This window comes from Lactuca sativa, chromosome 1, assembly GCF_002870075.4.
Source record: "Lactuca sativa cultivar Salinas chromosome 1, Lsat_Salinas_v11, whole genome shotgun sequence".
Taxonomy (NCBI): domain Eukaryota; kingdom Viridiplantae; phylum Streptophyta; class Magnoliopsida; order Asterales; family Asteraceae; genus Lactuca; species Lactuca sativa.
Genome location: NC_056623.2, coordinates 180,496,074 through 180,511,205, shown reverse-complemented (window position 1 = coordinate 180,511,205; position 15,132 = coordinate 180,496,074).

Below are 15,132 nucleotides of genomic sequence, written 5' to 3'. Positions count from 1 at the left end.
TTTACCAGAACATCAATTTTTATAGTAGGAGGTCACATACAAATTTTGATGATTTTTCTCTACTGTATACTATTTTTCTTCTATTTTCTAAGGTTAAATACACTTAAATACACATAAATACCCAAAACCGGATTATACAGTATGAAAACCACTTTTAGTATTTTTCCCAGATTACTTACACTGTAAATGATGTTACAAAATTTTTTGGTAATTTATTTTAACTGTTTATTATTTATTCTTCAGTTAATGATTATTTAAGGGGTTAAAACAAGGGAAAATAGAAATACCCACTGAAAAATATCTTTTATATTTGTCCCAGCCTAGTTATGTATAATAAAAGTTAAATCAAAAGTTTAGATAATTTTGGAAACTTTTTTATATTTATTTCAATTTTTATTAGAATAAATGCTCAAAAATCATAAAATTGGGTTAAACAGTTTATAAATCAATTTTTATATTTTTTCCAGCTCAATAATGTTTAATAACAGTAATAAGAAAAAGTTTGGGTAATTTTAGAAACTTTTTTCTATTTATTTCAATTTTTATTAGAATAAAGGCAGAAAAATCATAACAATTGGTTAAACAGTTTAGAAACCCATTTTTATATTTTCACAGATTACGTATGTGTAATGACATTACTATAAAAAGTTTGGGGCATTTTCTTAACTGATTTCTATTTTTCATGAATTTTTATATATTTAGAGAATTAAATATATGAAAAATGGTTATGCATATCCATAATCGATGACATATTATCTAGTAGTCTTTTAACACATTTAGAACCAAATCTGAAGTTTGGTAATTTTTATTAACTGTTTAGTATTTTTCATAATTTTATGGTTATTCAAGAAACTAAAGTGGTGAAAAATAGTTAGACAAATCAAAAATTCAAGAAAATTTATCTTGAGGTCTTTGACTTCAATTAAAACTAAAATCCAAAGTTTGGAAAAATTTAGAACTAAATTGATTTATTTTTGAATATTTAATCATTGGAACACCTCTAAAATGTTAAATATTAACATTTCAATAATGGAAATTTTCCGCTTAAATTGTTATATAACAATTGATTCTTTGAAACTTAATTTCCACAGAAAAATATTTATAATTTATCAATATTCAATTGTGACTCAGTATTGACATAATTCTATTGTAGTAGTAAGTATACTAGTGTTACATTTCGATTAGAGACTCACTAGTGAATACCAATATTGTAGGAATCGGTAGTGGTACACGTGGAACATAGTCAAGACACTATTTGCATCATCTCAATGTATTGTGAGTATTCACCACTCCCCTATTTTCGGTTTTTAAATGTTTTGGGGTGGAAAAGCATGTCTTAAACTATTTATATATGTTGTATTTATTTAACTCGTATAAACTTGGTTGCTATATTTAGCATATTGTGAGTATTCACGTACTCCCCTATTTTCGGTTTTTATGTTTTGGGGTGGAAAAACATGTCTAGAAAAACTATTATTTTCATGTTGTATTTAAATTGATTTGTATCAAACACGATTGCTATTTTATTACTATGTCTCTTTATGTATGTCTATGCAACACGAAACATGAGAACTTATCATACTAAGGCCCTTCCCTTGTCTCTAACCATTAACTCTTTGAGCCAATGATCATTATGGATAGCGCTATTAGGAATTGACAACTCCTCACTCGTCCTATTGCTGGAGTGCATGATACCATATTCATCTATGGAACGATAAGCATAGATCTTGATAGGGCTTCAGTCATAGGTTTGGTTGAGACTCATTGTTTGCTCATACACATACAAACTCGTTTCTCGCTATAGCAATAAACTTGTTATCAATTATAGCAATCAACTGGTTTCTCATTATAGCAATGAACTCTATTTCTCATTACAACAACGAACTTTTACTAGTGGAAACTTATATACATGTTTTAGCAATGAGATTGTTTGCTCCTTGTAGCAACGAAATTGACAGCTCAGTTTAGCAATGAAACTTGTTTACTCGTTTGAGTAACGAACTTTATCTTCCATGAGAATATGAATGTTGCATCTTATTTGGGCAATATACTTTATCTCTCATGATGACAAAGAACTTTGCTTTTACAAACTTATTTACTCATTTTAACAATATACTTGTATTATTGGAAACTTTTATCAAAACTTTGATTTCAACCCATGGAACCAAGATTATTTTGTTTATTCGTGAGTGCTCACCAACTATTTTTATAGTTGACGCTCGTTTTACATGCTTTTTCAGGAATTATCGAGTAAGTGGCACTTAGGGACACTTCACTTTTAGGAGCATTCGCATGTGTTGTATTTCTATTTTCATTGTAATTTCTTGTAAAAGTTGTTCAAACCCATTGTAAATTTGTAATGATTTTTAATACTATGGTTGGTGTTGTCTTTTAACTTTTGCTATGAAACCCTTTATACTGCCACGCCTCGTGTTTCCGCTTTAGCGAGGTGTGACAGTTTTTTCGATCCAAAATACCCTAATAGAGTGTGTAAGCTTGAAAAATCCATTTATGGATTGAAACAAGCTTCTCGCAGGTGGAATCTTTGGTTTGATGTGAAAGTCAAAGAGTTTGGCTTTTCTAGGAGTGAGGATGAGTCTTGTGTGTATGTTAGGGCTAGTGGGAGCATAATTAGCTTCTTGGTGTTGTATGTGGATGACATACTTCTCATAGGAAACGACATCCCAACTTTGCAGGAGGTTAAGGCCTGGCTTGGGAAGTGTTTTGCTATGAAGGACCTTGGGGAAGCTTCCTATATCCTAGGGATAAGGATATTGAGAGATAGGAGTAAGAGACTAATTGGACTTAGTCAAAGTACTTATGTGGATACGATACTGAAGAGGTTCAGTATGCAAGATTCCAAGAAAGGAGAGTTACCAATCAAGAGTAATGCCAAGCTAAGTAAGACTCAGAGTCCGAGTACAGAGGCTGAGATAGCTGAGATGAGTCAGATACCATATGCTTCCGCTATGGGCTCGATCATGTATGCTATGACCTGTACTCGCCCTAATGTGGCCTTTGCTTTGAGCATGGTCAGTAGATATCAAGGGAACCCTGGCAAGGCACACTGGACAGCGGTAAAGAACATTCTCAAGTATTTGCGGAGGACTAAGGACTGGGTCCTTACCCTCGGAGGCAGTGATGACTTGAGAGTGGAAGGATATAGTGATGCTAGCTTTCAAACTGATAGGGATAATTTCCGCTCTCAGTCAGGATGGGTCTTTATTCTAAATGGAGGAGCAATTACTTGGAAAAGTTCCAAGCAGGAGACAGTAGCTAATTCGACTTGTGAATCAGAGTACATAGCAGCAAGCGAGGCAGCAAAAGAGGCGATATGGCTAAAGAACTTCATCGGAGACCTTGGAGTTGTGCCAGCTATAAAGGAGCCAATGGAAATTTTATGTGACAGTGAAAGTGTGGTTGCTTTGGCGAAAGAACCAAGAGATCACGGGAGATCTAGGCACATTGACAAAAAATACCATTTCATCAGACATAGAATTGAAGAAGGACTCCTCGTGGCAAAGAGGGTATCATCAGATGAGAACCCGGCAGATCCCCTCACGAAGGGACTGAGCAGGGTTAAGCATTTACAGCATGCAAGGCGCATTGGGCTGAAGGATGATATTAGTTTCAATAATTAGATTCCTGAAACTTGTAAAATGTAATTGACATTTGATGATAAATAAAAGTTGTTATTTATTTATGAGTAAGGTGTTACTATCTTGTGTTGATTGTTTACTATGTTTCAATTTTGCATGTTTTTACTTCCAGAATAATCATGTTATTATTCAAACCATCCACAGCCGGTCAAACTTTGGAAGTAAGTATTGATTCAAGACTGTCATGAATTTGGCTTGTATGATTTGTCTAAAGTGCTTTAGACAATGCAATGGTTGCTACAACATTCATGAGTACTCATAAGGGCTGAGTAATGGATTCAACCCACGCTCACTTGCATCACTTCATGGAATTTATCCCGAGTGATCGTGAGACGGTAATATCATATAAATCTTCAAACCTAGAGATATGAGTTGTTGACTATGAGTTGGTTATTCATTGATTGTACGAAAACGCATTGGTAACTCGATGTTATAAAACGTGCCTTTGTGAGTAATTCAACGAGTAGTTAGTACAAGCATATCAGTCGAAGTTTATCTATTCCTTCTAGAAATAGAAGCGATATCTGGGCCCCTCGATGATTTGGTTTTGACCTATGTACCGGGCCCGGTCAGAACCTAATTGATGTGTTCAATTTAGTTCTATGTCGAAACAAATCAGGAGATCGAGAAACAAATCCTGGACAATAAGTGAGACCATGTTCCATGTGTTTGTCCGGCTGATATCATGAGAGCAGAGGATTATATGATCACTTATCTTAAATGGCGTATCATCATCATCTCAGTTCCGAGAGACTTTGAAAGAGCTATGATTGCTAGTCGGATTTTGAAATCATATTTGCAAATATAGTTATTAGACTTATCCAAGTGGGAGACTGTTGGATATAGTGTCTAAGTCCATAACTTTATTTGGTATGTACTTGATCCGACCCGGCATGGTCCATTTGGGTTGCATGGCATTGCAATACTTGGATAGACTAAATGACAGAATATGGCACTTATGATTATTAATATATTATAAGTTCTAATATATTAATAATAGTGTTATTTAATTAGTATTGATCAAGTATTAATCTAGTATTAATTTGGTGATCAAAGTGAGACTAATTAAATAGATAGGGTTGATTATGACAATCATCTATTCTTTTATAGTGGATTAATGATCCATGGTTTATGGGTTATGGATGTAACCATTTGGAGCTCCATGGATAGTCCATGGGAGTTACAAACCCATGGGTCATGAGAAATGAAGAGTCATGACAATTATGGGTCTTCTTAATGAAACCCTAATTGTGACACCACTATAAAAGGAACCCTTTGGCTAGCAAAATCATGACCTAGTGTGACTAGAGAGGGCATAACCGATTTTGAGTGCTAGAAGTATTCTCTCAAGTTATTCCAAGTTTTGTGGTGTTGTGTGAAGCATTTGAGGCACAACATTTGGGGTGCTAGGCTCACAACGTCTTGAAGGAATCCAAGCAACAACAAGGTATGTATTTCTACTAGTTTTTATGTTTCATATATTCCCCATGCCATGCTAGTTAGGAAATAACCTTGAAAAAGAAATTTGCATGTATATAGAGAAAACATAGATTCAAGGTTATTAGGGTTGCATGTACACTTAGGAAGTGTTAGAATGCTCAAAATCCATCACCACTCACCACGATCAATACCTGGGGCCAGACCTTCTAATGCTAACACATCACGACATACTCATTCCATTTCCTCGCACCGATCAATCAACACATATAGAGTCTTCAGCATGACTGGACCGCCTTACCAGGCCTTCAGCCAATCTGGACCACTCTCAGAACCTTCAGCATGTCTGGACCGTCCTCCGAGCCTTCGGCCTGACTGGTATGCCCACTGGCCTTCAGTCTATCCGGACCGCTCAACTAGCATTCATCATCCCAAATTATCCTTCCAGGGAAACTCTCCCATGCATACTGTTCTAGCCCTCTAGGGGCTCCGAACTCTATCTCCATCCTACACACTCAATCCCGGCCCAATCCCACGCCTTCCATAATCAATCATGTTGAAACATAAAAGTGACCCTCTTGAACTAAGATACCGTAATCATCTATCTACCGCAACCCCTGACCATCAGCGATCATCTCAGCACCTGGAGTCAACTCGTCTTCAGAATCTGCAGTCCTTTGTTATTTCTTTTCTTATCTTTATGTAATGTACTCTATTATCCAGCATGCCTTGCACGGCTGCTTATAGAGTAATTGTTTATTTCTGAGACTCTATAAATAGAGACTCTTTCTGATGTATTCTAAATAACTTATAACTTCTTAATACACAAGTTATCTTCTTCATTCCTCTATCTTACTACTCTTCATACTCTAAATTGCTACTGAAACATAACCTCTCTTCGGAGCAAGTCTTTTAGACTTAATCACTAAACTTTATCTTCCTTATTAACTCGGGGTGAATGCATTCCTTGTTATGAATCAGTTTAAGTGTATTCTTGATATAACAATTGCTGTCATTTATATTTCTTTACTTTCCGCAACTAACTATCTAAATATCTAACTATATTATTGTTGAGCTTTTAGATCCTTTGAGATTAACTATTCCGCAGTATACTTGTTCTAACGTTTGTTCAAGTGTGTCTCCAAGTTTTTCTCTCAACAATTGGTATCAGAGCCAAAGTGGTTGCTTTTTGAATATCGGAACTCTGATTTTCTCATTAAGCCTTCTATACCACTAAAGCTCATTTCTCAAAAAAAAACAAAAAAAAAAAAAACAAAATGGCACAATCGTTATCTCTCAATGTCTCCAATAGTGTTGGTGGTTCTAACCGAGCTCCAATACTGGTAGCAAATGAATATCATCACTTGTCACAAAGAATGGAGAGGTACTTAAGAAGACTGGGTTGAGATGTATGGCGATCCGTGGAAGAAGGACCACACGTTTCAGTCCTCACACCAGTCCAAACTGACGGCGCGTCAACCAGGCTAGGAGGAGGTCAAGCAACCATGAGCCGTCCCACCAAGGATGATCTCGATAAAATGGAAAATGATGCTGTTGCTTTTTATGAAATTTCTTGTGGTGTCGCTCCTGACAACTTTGATATAATCATAAACTGCAAGTCAGCAAAAGAGATCTGGGATGTACTCAAAAACCTTTACGAAGGCTCAGAACAAGCACAAGATAAGAAGCTCACTACCGCACTCAACGACTTCAACAACTTCAAAGCTCATACTGGTGAAAGTTTGGAAGACTCCTTCAAGAGATTCAACCTGATAGTCACAAAGTTATCAAATGCTGGTACCATCCGCAGCAACCATGAAACCAATCTCTAGTTCCTTAATGGCTTAGGATGACATTGGACTACGGCTAAGATGATAGTCCAAGGTGACAGGAAGATTCACTCTTTATCACTCTACAAACTCTATGGAGAACTCCAAGCACAAGAATCTACTGTACTCAAAGACTGTGTTGACTTCGGAGGACCACTTGCTCTCATAGCACAAGCTCCACCGCAGTCACCCTACTCTTCATCGTATGATACCCCACCATAGTCATACGAAGCAGATTCTGAGTATGATGATGAAGAAGAATTTCAGAAGGCTATTGCTCTGGTTAGCCAACAGTTCAACCGCATACCACCTTCTTCTTTCCGCAATAATCAACAATTCAACAAACCTCCATTCAACCGTAACTTCGGTCCTCAGAACAACCACTCTTAATATCCTAAAGGCTCTCAGAACAATCAACCAAAGGAGGTACCGCAGTCTCCTCAGAAAAATGACTCCGGTACTCAATCAGAAGACAAGACTGATGTTGTGATTTGTCACAAATGCAATAAAGAAAATCACTTCGCAAAAGACTGTAAGGCCAATGTAGTCAAGGACAGAGCATTCTATCTTAGAATGGCTCAAGAGTTGGAAGAAAAAGAAAAGGAAAGGGCATATGTGGCTCAAGTTAAAAGAGACCACCAAGTTTGGTCATCAGGATATGAAGAAGAGACCATCATCAGTGTTAAAGGAAAAGGGAAAATCTGCATTCTGGCCACTACGGATGATGATGGGTCAGCAATGTTGAATAAGAACTACTGCTTCATGGCAAAGGATGGGACTCTATGCATAATTGAACAGGTAAAACTCATGATCCAAACTTTAAATTATAGTATGCATCACTGTCATCGCCCTAAGGTCTCCAGGGCTTCCCGACTGCATACCTTTTCTTCTGAGGAGTTAGACTCCATCCTTTTGCATGTATCCCAAACACTTCAAACACCAATCCATCCGCAGGGCATCTCTTTCGCCCATGCTAGAACTGGGCCGAGGCCAGACTTGACCACGGGTCAAGGAGACCAAGGAAGCCCAGGAAATCCTACTCTGCTTCCATTCTATTCATGTGGTTTAGGCACGGTGAGCACTTATGTGCATGGATCCGTGAAGCCAAGGGACACCTTGGTGCGAACACAACGAATTGATGGCAATGATTCAAGTGACTCTTGGAGTCGGTATCAACCAACTACATATGCCGAAATCAAGAAATATGATGCTTTTAAAAGAGCATTCCAAGCCCGCAAGGAGCAACAGGTCAAACAACAACAACAGAAGGAACAGGAAATACTGTCCGTGGCCAAGTACTGGGCAAATGCCATCAGCAATGCCCATACTGCTGCCACAATCCAAAAGGTTCAAACCTAGATGGATCAAATGGCAGACACTATGTTGAAAGCTCAAGCTTCAGCCGCAGCCGCAACTACCTCGAAAGTTCCTCCTACTCCAACTCCTGTTCCATCTCCCGCAGTCAACCCATCTCAAGACAAAAAGACGACAATTGAACTCAGCTCAGCCCCTACCTTCGGTTTTGATGATGAAGACATCCAAGAGGTCAACAAACCAAATCCTTCAGACGATGACCTTATGATGTTCGAAGAAGAATAAGAGTCCAGCGGTTCTCAACATTCCACTTCTAAGCCCAAGGAAAAGAAAAAGAAGAAGAAGAAGGATGCTGTCACCAGGAAGGAATTCCTCAATCTCCTAGCCAAAGTTGATCAAATTTTGGCTGCGGTTAAACCCACCCAACCTCCATCTGAAGATATTCCAGGACCACAATCCTTAATTGAACGAGTTGAAAGACTTGAGACGAGAGAGCGTATGGCTGCTGAGCGCATCTCTCTCAAAGTTGAAATGGGGATCTGATCTCTTGACAACAACCGCAGGGCCGATCATCAAGAATTTATGGCTGCAGCGGAACGCCTCATTACTGAGGTGACCGCAATCAAACAAGATCTTCAAACAGCCATTGCGGATCAAGCTTCACTATCTCAGAAAGTGATAGATGAGACTCATACTGCCTATGAGTCCACTATCTCTGTTCTTCATGCCACAATCAATAGAATGCATAAATCCCTCACTTCTAACTTCCATGGCCCTGAGATCCTCCAGCTTACCAAAGATATACACAAGCTGCTCTTCAACTCCTCCACCTAAAACAACTCACAGTTGGCCGAGACCATGAAAGCTCACTTTGCAGAAGTCTGTGCCAAAGTGGATGGCCTTAAACAATGGCTTGAGGAATCAACTCCGTTGCATCCCTCAAGAGGGGGAAGTGATGAAGAAGTCCACCACTCGGATACCTCCATCCATCAGAGTCCTCCCATCACCACAAAGAAAATTCCCACACCGCAGCCCTCACCTCCACCATCCCATAATATTCCATCTCCTCACTCTTCACCTATAAACAACACCCTCAATAGGTCTGAGACTCCTCCTCACCTCAAAAATCTTGAGGAAAATATGTCATCAACAAGTTCCACAGACTCTCCTGCCACAGCCCAAAGGAAACACGATTGGAAAGCGGCCAAGCTTGCTGAACTCATATGGAGAGAATGCGGATTTGATACAATGATAGATGGGTCGCTGATTAACTCATGGGTCAATCCGCTCCGCAGGCTACTAGATGAAGACTACACTCCACATCTCACGTATGCTGAACCTCCGTCCAATGGTTATTGGGATATTCCAATCTCTCCCATTGCCAAGTATTTTGCAGTTTTTGAGTCCTTTGACTGCAGTCTCCCTGATCACAAACGACTGCCTATGGAATTTGAAAGACTCAATCGCTTTTATGCGAAGCATGGCTCCTCTGTGGAAAACATATGGTCTAACGATAGACCATCCGCAGTTAAAAATTACAAGATGCGGAAGTTCATGAAAGCTAACTTCGTTCAGTACACTCTTACCAGAAGAGAGCATGACTACATACGCACTCAGGCAGATTTTCCAAGCATGAATCCGGAAGAAATATTCCTCATTGCCAGAGTATTCCAAAACAAGGCAGAAAAGCATCCGAAGATGCAAATGGCGCTCGACAAAGCCAAATCCTTTCTAAGGGACACTGTTTGTGACTTCTCCAAGATCGATGCGGATATCCACCCCACCATCATCAGGAAGTTTGATCTCCCCCCACTTGAACCTGTGCCAATGCCCACCGAAGGCTTTGAAGAAAGATCATTAGGCGCAACAAACTTTCCTGAACTTGGGATCATTTTCAAACGGAAGGTTGACAATGTCAAATACTTCATTCCAATGAATGCTATGCACCGCCTGCCCAAGAAACAACTTGACATCTGCAAGACCACAGTAGAAAGATCGAAGCACACTACTGCTGAAGTCAAGTTTGAAATTTCTAGAAGAATCACTTGGCTTGAAAATGTCAGAAAATTCTGGTGGATTTTGATCAAGTTCCTCAAACTTGATACCTAAACCGAAGTTAAAGAGGTCACTTAGGGGGAAAATTGTTGAAACATAAATGTGACCCTCTTGAACTAAGATACCGCAATCATCTATCTACCGCAACTATTCACCATCGGCGATCATCTTAGCACCCGGAGTGAACTCGTCTTCAGTATCCGCAGTCCTTTTTTATTTCTTTTCTTATCTTTATGTAATGTACTCTATTATCCAGCATGCCTTGCACGGTTGCTTATAGAGTAGTTGTTTATTTTTGAGACTCTATAGATAGAGACTCTTTCTGATGTATTCTAAATAACTTATAACTTCTTAATACACAAGTTATCTTCTTCATTCCTCTATCTTACTACTCTTCATACTCTAAATTGCTACTGAAACATAACCTCTCTTCGGAGCAAGTCTTCTAGACTTAATCACTAAACTTGATCTTCCTTATTAACTCGGAGTGAATGCATTCCTTGTTATGAATCAGTTTAAGTGTATTCTTGATATAACAATTGCTGTCATTTATATTTCTTTACTTTCCGCAACTAACTATCTAACTATCTAACTATATTATTATTGAGGTTTTAGATCCTTTGAGATTAACTATTCCGCAATATACTTGTTCTAACGTTTGTTCAAGTGTGACTCCAAGTTTTTCTCTCAACAAATCACCCTTGGTCTGTATCCCGCCCCGCATGCCGACCACTTACTCATACCAGCCTACGCTCTTGGCTGACAGAATCATTGCTGGATCTCAAACAGCTAATCATCCTCTCATGCTTATCGATCTTCCGGAGAATTTTCCAATTCTCCCCCACTTAGAGCACTGACTATCAACCACCGGTCGCCATCACCGACCTCCTTTATCAATCCTACATAACACAATCCCTTACACGCGAACTGATTCCCACTAGAACGAGCAACCTTCACAAAATTACATACCAACACTGATCATCTCGGGCTTGAAAGAAACCCGACCTTCAGCAAACCACTCCTCACACTGCAGATGCTCCCCGAACTTCAGACCAAAAGCCAGATTTCCCACTAATAACCCTTATAAAAGATAACCAACGAAATCTCCAACACCAAACCCATAACCATACCATAACCCTCAAGGAACAACGAATACAATACCAAAAATCATCCAACGAGACTAGCAGGTATACAATACTGCATAATAATTACAAGATAACAAGACCTCAAGAAAGAAACATACCCGCAGCTGCATCCGACACTGCCCTGACCTCCTCTGCTGTAAGCTGAAAAGCATGACCCTGAGCCCTTGGGGGCTCCGCTCCACCGTGACCTCCACCCGTAATCCTCAAAGTGGTCGGTACTGGAACCTGCACCGATCCTGCAACAAGTTGTGGACAGTTGACCCTCAAGTGTCCAACTTGATGGCAGTGATAACAAATCCTCAAATCCTGAACCGGGGCTGTCTGCCGACAATCCCTCGCATAATGCCCCTCTCTCCAATACTTGTGGCATGCACCACCGGACCTACAAACTCCAAAGCGACCCCTCCCACACTTCCCATAAGTGCGGCTGCTCTGATCTCCCAATCTAAAATCAACGGTCTTGGACCGTTTCGGCGCCGGCTGTGACTATGCCAGGGCCTGCCTCTGCTCTCTCAACTGCAACTCAATCTCCAACTCATGCCGCTTGGTGGCCTCCTGCAGCTCTAACAAGGTCTCGCACCTCTACGTAGACACAAACTACCTGATATCCCTCTTGAGCATACTCAGATATCGGGACACCTGAGCCTGCTCCGAAGCGAACTCAGGGCAAAACATCACCCTCTCGGTGAACATCCTGGTGATCTCCGTCACCGACTTCGAATCCTGCTTTAGCTCCAGGAACTCCTGAGCCAACCTCTCTCTCAACCCGCGGAACATAACGAGTGCTGAACATCTCCCAGAACTGATCCCATGAAACCGCAGCCCTCTACGCATCCGAATATGACCCCGTGGTCAATCTCCACCAATCCTTCACCCCGAGCCTCAACAGGTTCAGAGCACACCTCACCCTCTGATCAACAAGGCATGAACACGTGAAGAAACACCCCTCCACGTTCGACAACCATCTCATAGCAACAATCGGGTCCTGAACCCCATCGAAGGTAGGAGGCTTCGTATTATGGAAGTCCCGATACTGAAAAACTCTGCCGGCTACTCCCCCCTGTCGCTGCTACAAATGTTGTAGCCGCCGTGGCAGCTGTCTCTGTGAGAGCTGCATAGCGCTCATCAAAATACTCAACCATGGCAGTCTTGATCGACCCAAACAGTTCCGACAACTCGGCCCGGAACAACGCAGCAACCTCCTCATGCAGGATCTCACGAATGCTAGCATCCAACTCGTCTGTGCTCATCTGACCAATAACCTCGGGCGGTACTGACCCTCCCTGACCGCCCTCTCCTGCTCCCGATCCTGACCCGGATCCGCTCCCAGCATGCCTCGTAACCTCCATACTGAAAAACACCGCATGATCTCAGATACTTCCCACTAACCCGGGAATCAACCCCCAACCCATCCCTATAGGTTATGGTTTCTTTGATACGCGTATGGGTCATGTTCTTTCAGTATTACGGGCCCATACTACCTTCCACACCTACTTATATTTGTATCAAGTATACCACAACATCCTAGTGAAGGACATACATAACAAGCACTCAACCCTCACTCATAGAGGAACACTGGAAGTCTCCTACATAGGAAACCCTAGGCTAACAGGCATCATAAATCAGGCAACATTATCATGAAATCCTGAAGATCCCTAGCCTAGTACTAGCATGTTGTTCTATCATAGCTCAAAAACAAATATCCTGTATGGTATTTTGGGGTTACTTACTGGCTCCGGCTGATCGTACCTCCGCGTCCTCCTTTACTCATTTTTGAAAACCATCTTAAATTCTCTTTTAAAAACGCTCCTTGATTTGAGACTGGATTCACACGAATGTTCCTCCAATTCACTCAAACCAAGGCTCTGATACCAACTTGTAACGACCATAAAATTCCAACCAATATAAACTTTTAAAAACAACCCGGTTTCATAAAGTTATTACAAAAAGATTTTCAATACAACTATTATCAAAGTCTTCCCCAGAACCACATCATAAGCATAATCCAGAGGAGCGGTACGATCACGCCTTTGCCTTGCCACGGTCTCCTGAAGAACCTGAAAAACATTAAACCACAACTATAAGCCCGAAAGCTTAGTGAGATACCCCCAAAATACCAACCACATATACCATACACGCACAACATGCCATATCATAACAGAACACAGAACAACCATGCACTTCGGGTCTACTGTGTGACTGGTCCGCCGCACCGGCCTTCAGTCTACCTGGTCCACCCTCTGTGTCTAATCACATACATCGATTTTACAATGTGATTGGTCCACCCGCACCGGGCCTTCAATCCACCTGGTCCACTCTCTGAGTCTACAGTATGACTGGTCCGCCCGCACTGGGCCTTCAGTCGGCCTGGTCCACTCTTCGAGCCTCGGTACGTTTGGTCCGCCCTCTTGGGGCCTACAGCCTATCCGGACTACTCGTTGGGCCTTCAGGATAACCGGCCCGCCCTGGGTATGTTGGCCTACAACACAAAGCAGGACTCGCCTGAACCCAACCCCAGTCCAACAACCTTGTGCACATAAACATTCAAACATATAACAATTCGCATCCAATCAAACCGATCTAACAGATCACATAGCATAAGATCATCCTAACCAGGATACCGACTGTGACAATCATCAATTTCGAGTCAAGTCAAAGTCAACAAGTCAAACCGATTGACTCGTTTAACCTTGAGTATTGGAGTGTACATTATGTAATTACTGTATAACTCACTATTTTAATGAGAAAACATCACTTGGAAAAGTTCATGTGTTTAAATTTCCTAAGCCTTAATGCTAAACAATGAACCAAACTGATAAAACAATGTTACATACTCATCGGGAGTGGGTAAGATCCTTAAACATGACTTAACGGGGTTCATGGACCTTGCGTTGCGAAGCCAAACACTCACCATTGTCACACATGAAACCTCTCTCAATCGTTCTCACTCTATCTCTCTTTATCAAGAATCTCTCCCAAATCTCTCTTTGTATGAGAAATCTCTCCAAGAATGTGAAATCTCTCCCAAATCTCTCCAAGAATGTGAAATCTCTCCCAAATCTCTCTTTGTATGAGAAATCTCTCCAAGAATGTGAAATATCTCCCAAATCTCTCCAAGAATGTGAAATCTCTCCCAAATCTCTCTTTGTATGAGAAATCTCTCCAAGAATGTGAAATCTCTCTCAAATCTCTCCAAGAATGTGAAATCTCTCCCAAATCTCTCTCAAACGTTTCCGTAACTTTTTGAAGTCTTACGGGTCATTCTGACCCTTAACCGGGTCAAAACCCGCTCAAAATGGGGCAAGAACGGGCGAAAAAGGGCTTAAGGACCCGAAACCCTCTTATTAGGGCCGAAGCCTCTTAGGACCCGAAAGTCCTCTTACGGACCGAAACCAAGAGGACCGAACCCGAAGGGTCCTCTCGGGACCGAACCTCGCTCAATGGAACCGAACCCGAAGGGTCCTCTCAGGACCGAACCTCGCACACCACCCGAACCCGAAGGTACTGTTCATTTCGGGCTATTTCGCTTCTAATGCCTTGGACCGAGCCCTTCGCTTCCTGCTTCCTTTCGCTTCCGGCTCAGCATCAGAGCGGACCGAGCCTCGGCCAGGACCGAGAGGTCTCGCTGGGAAGTCCATTTTCTCCCGGTTTTCGACTAATTTTGCGTTTTAGGCTTGTTTTTAATTGTTTTAA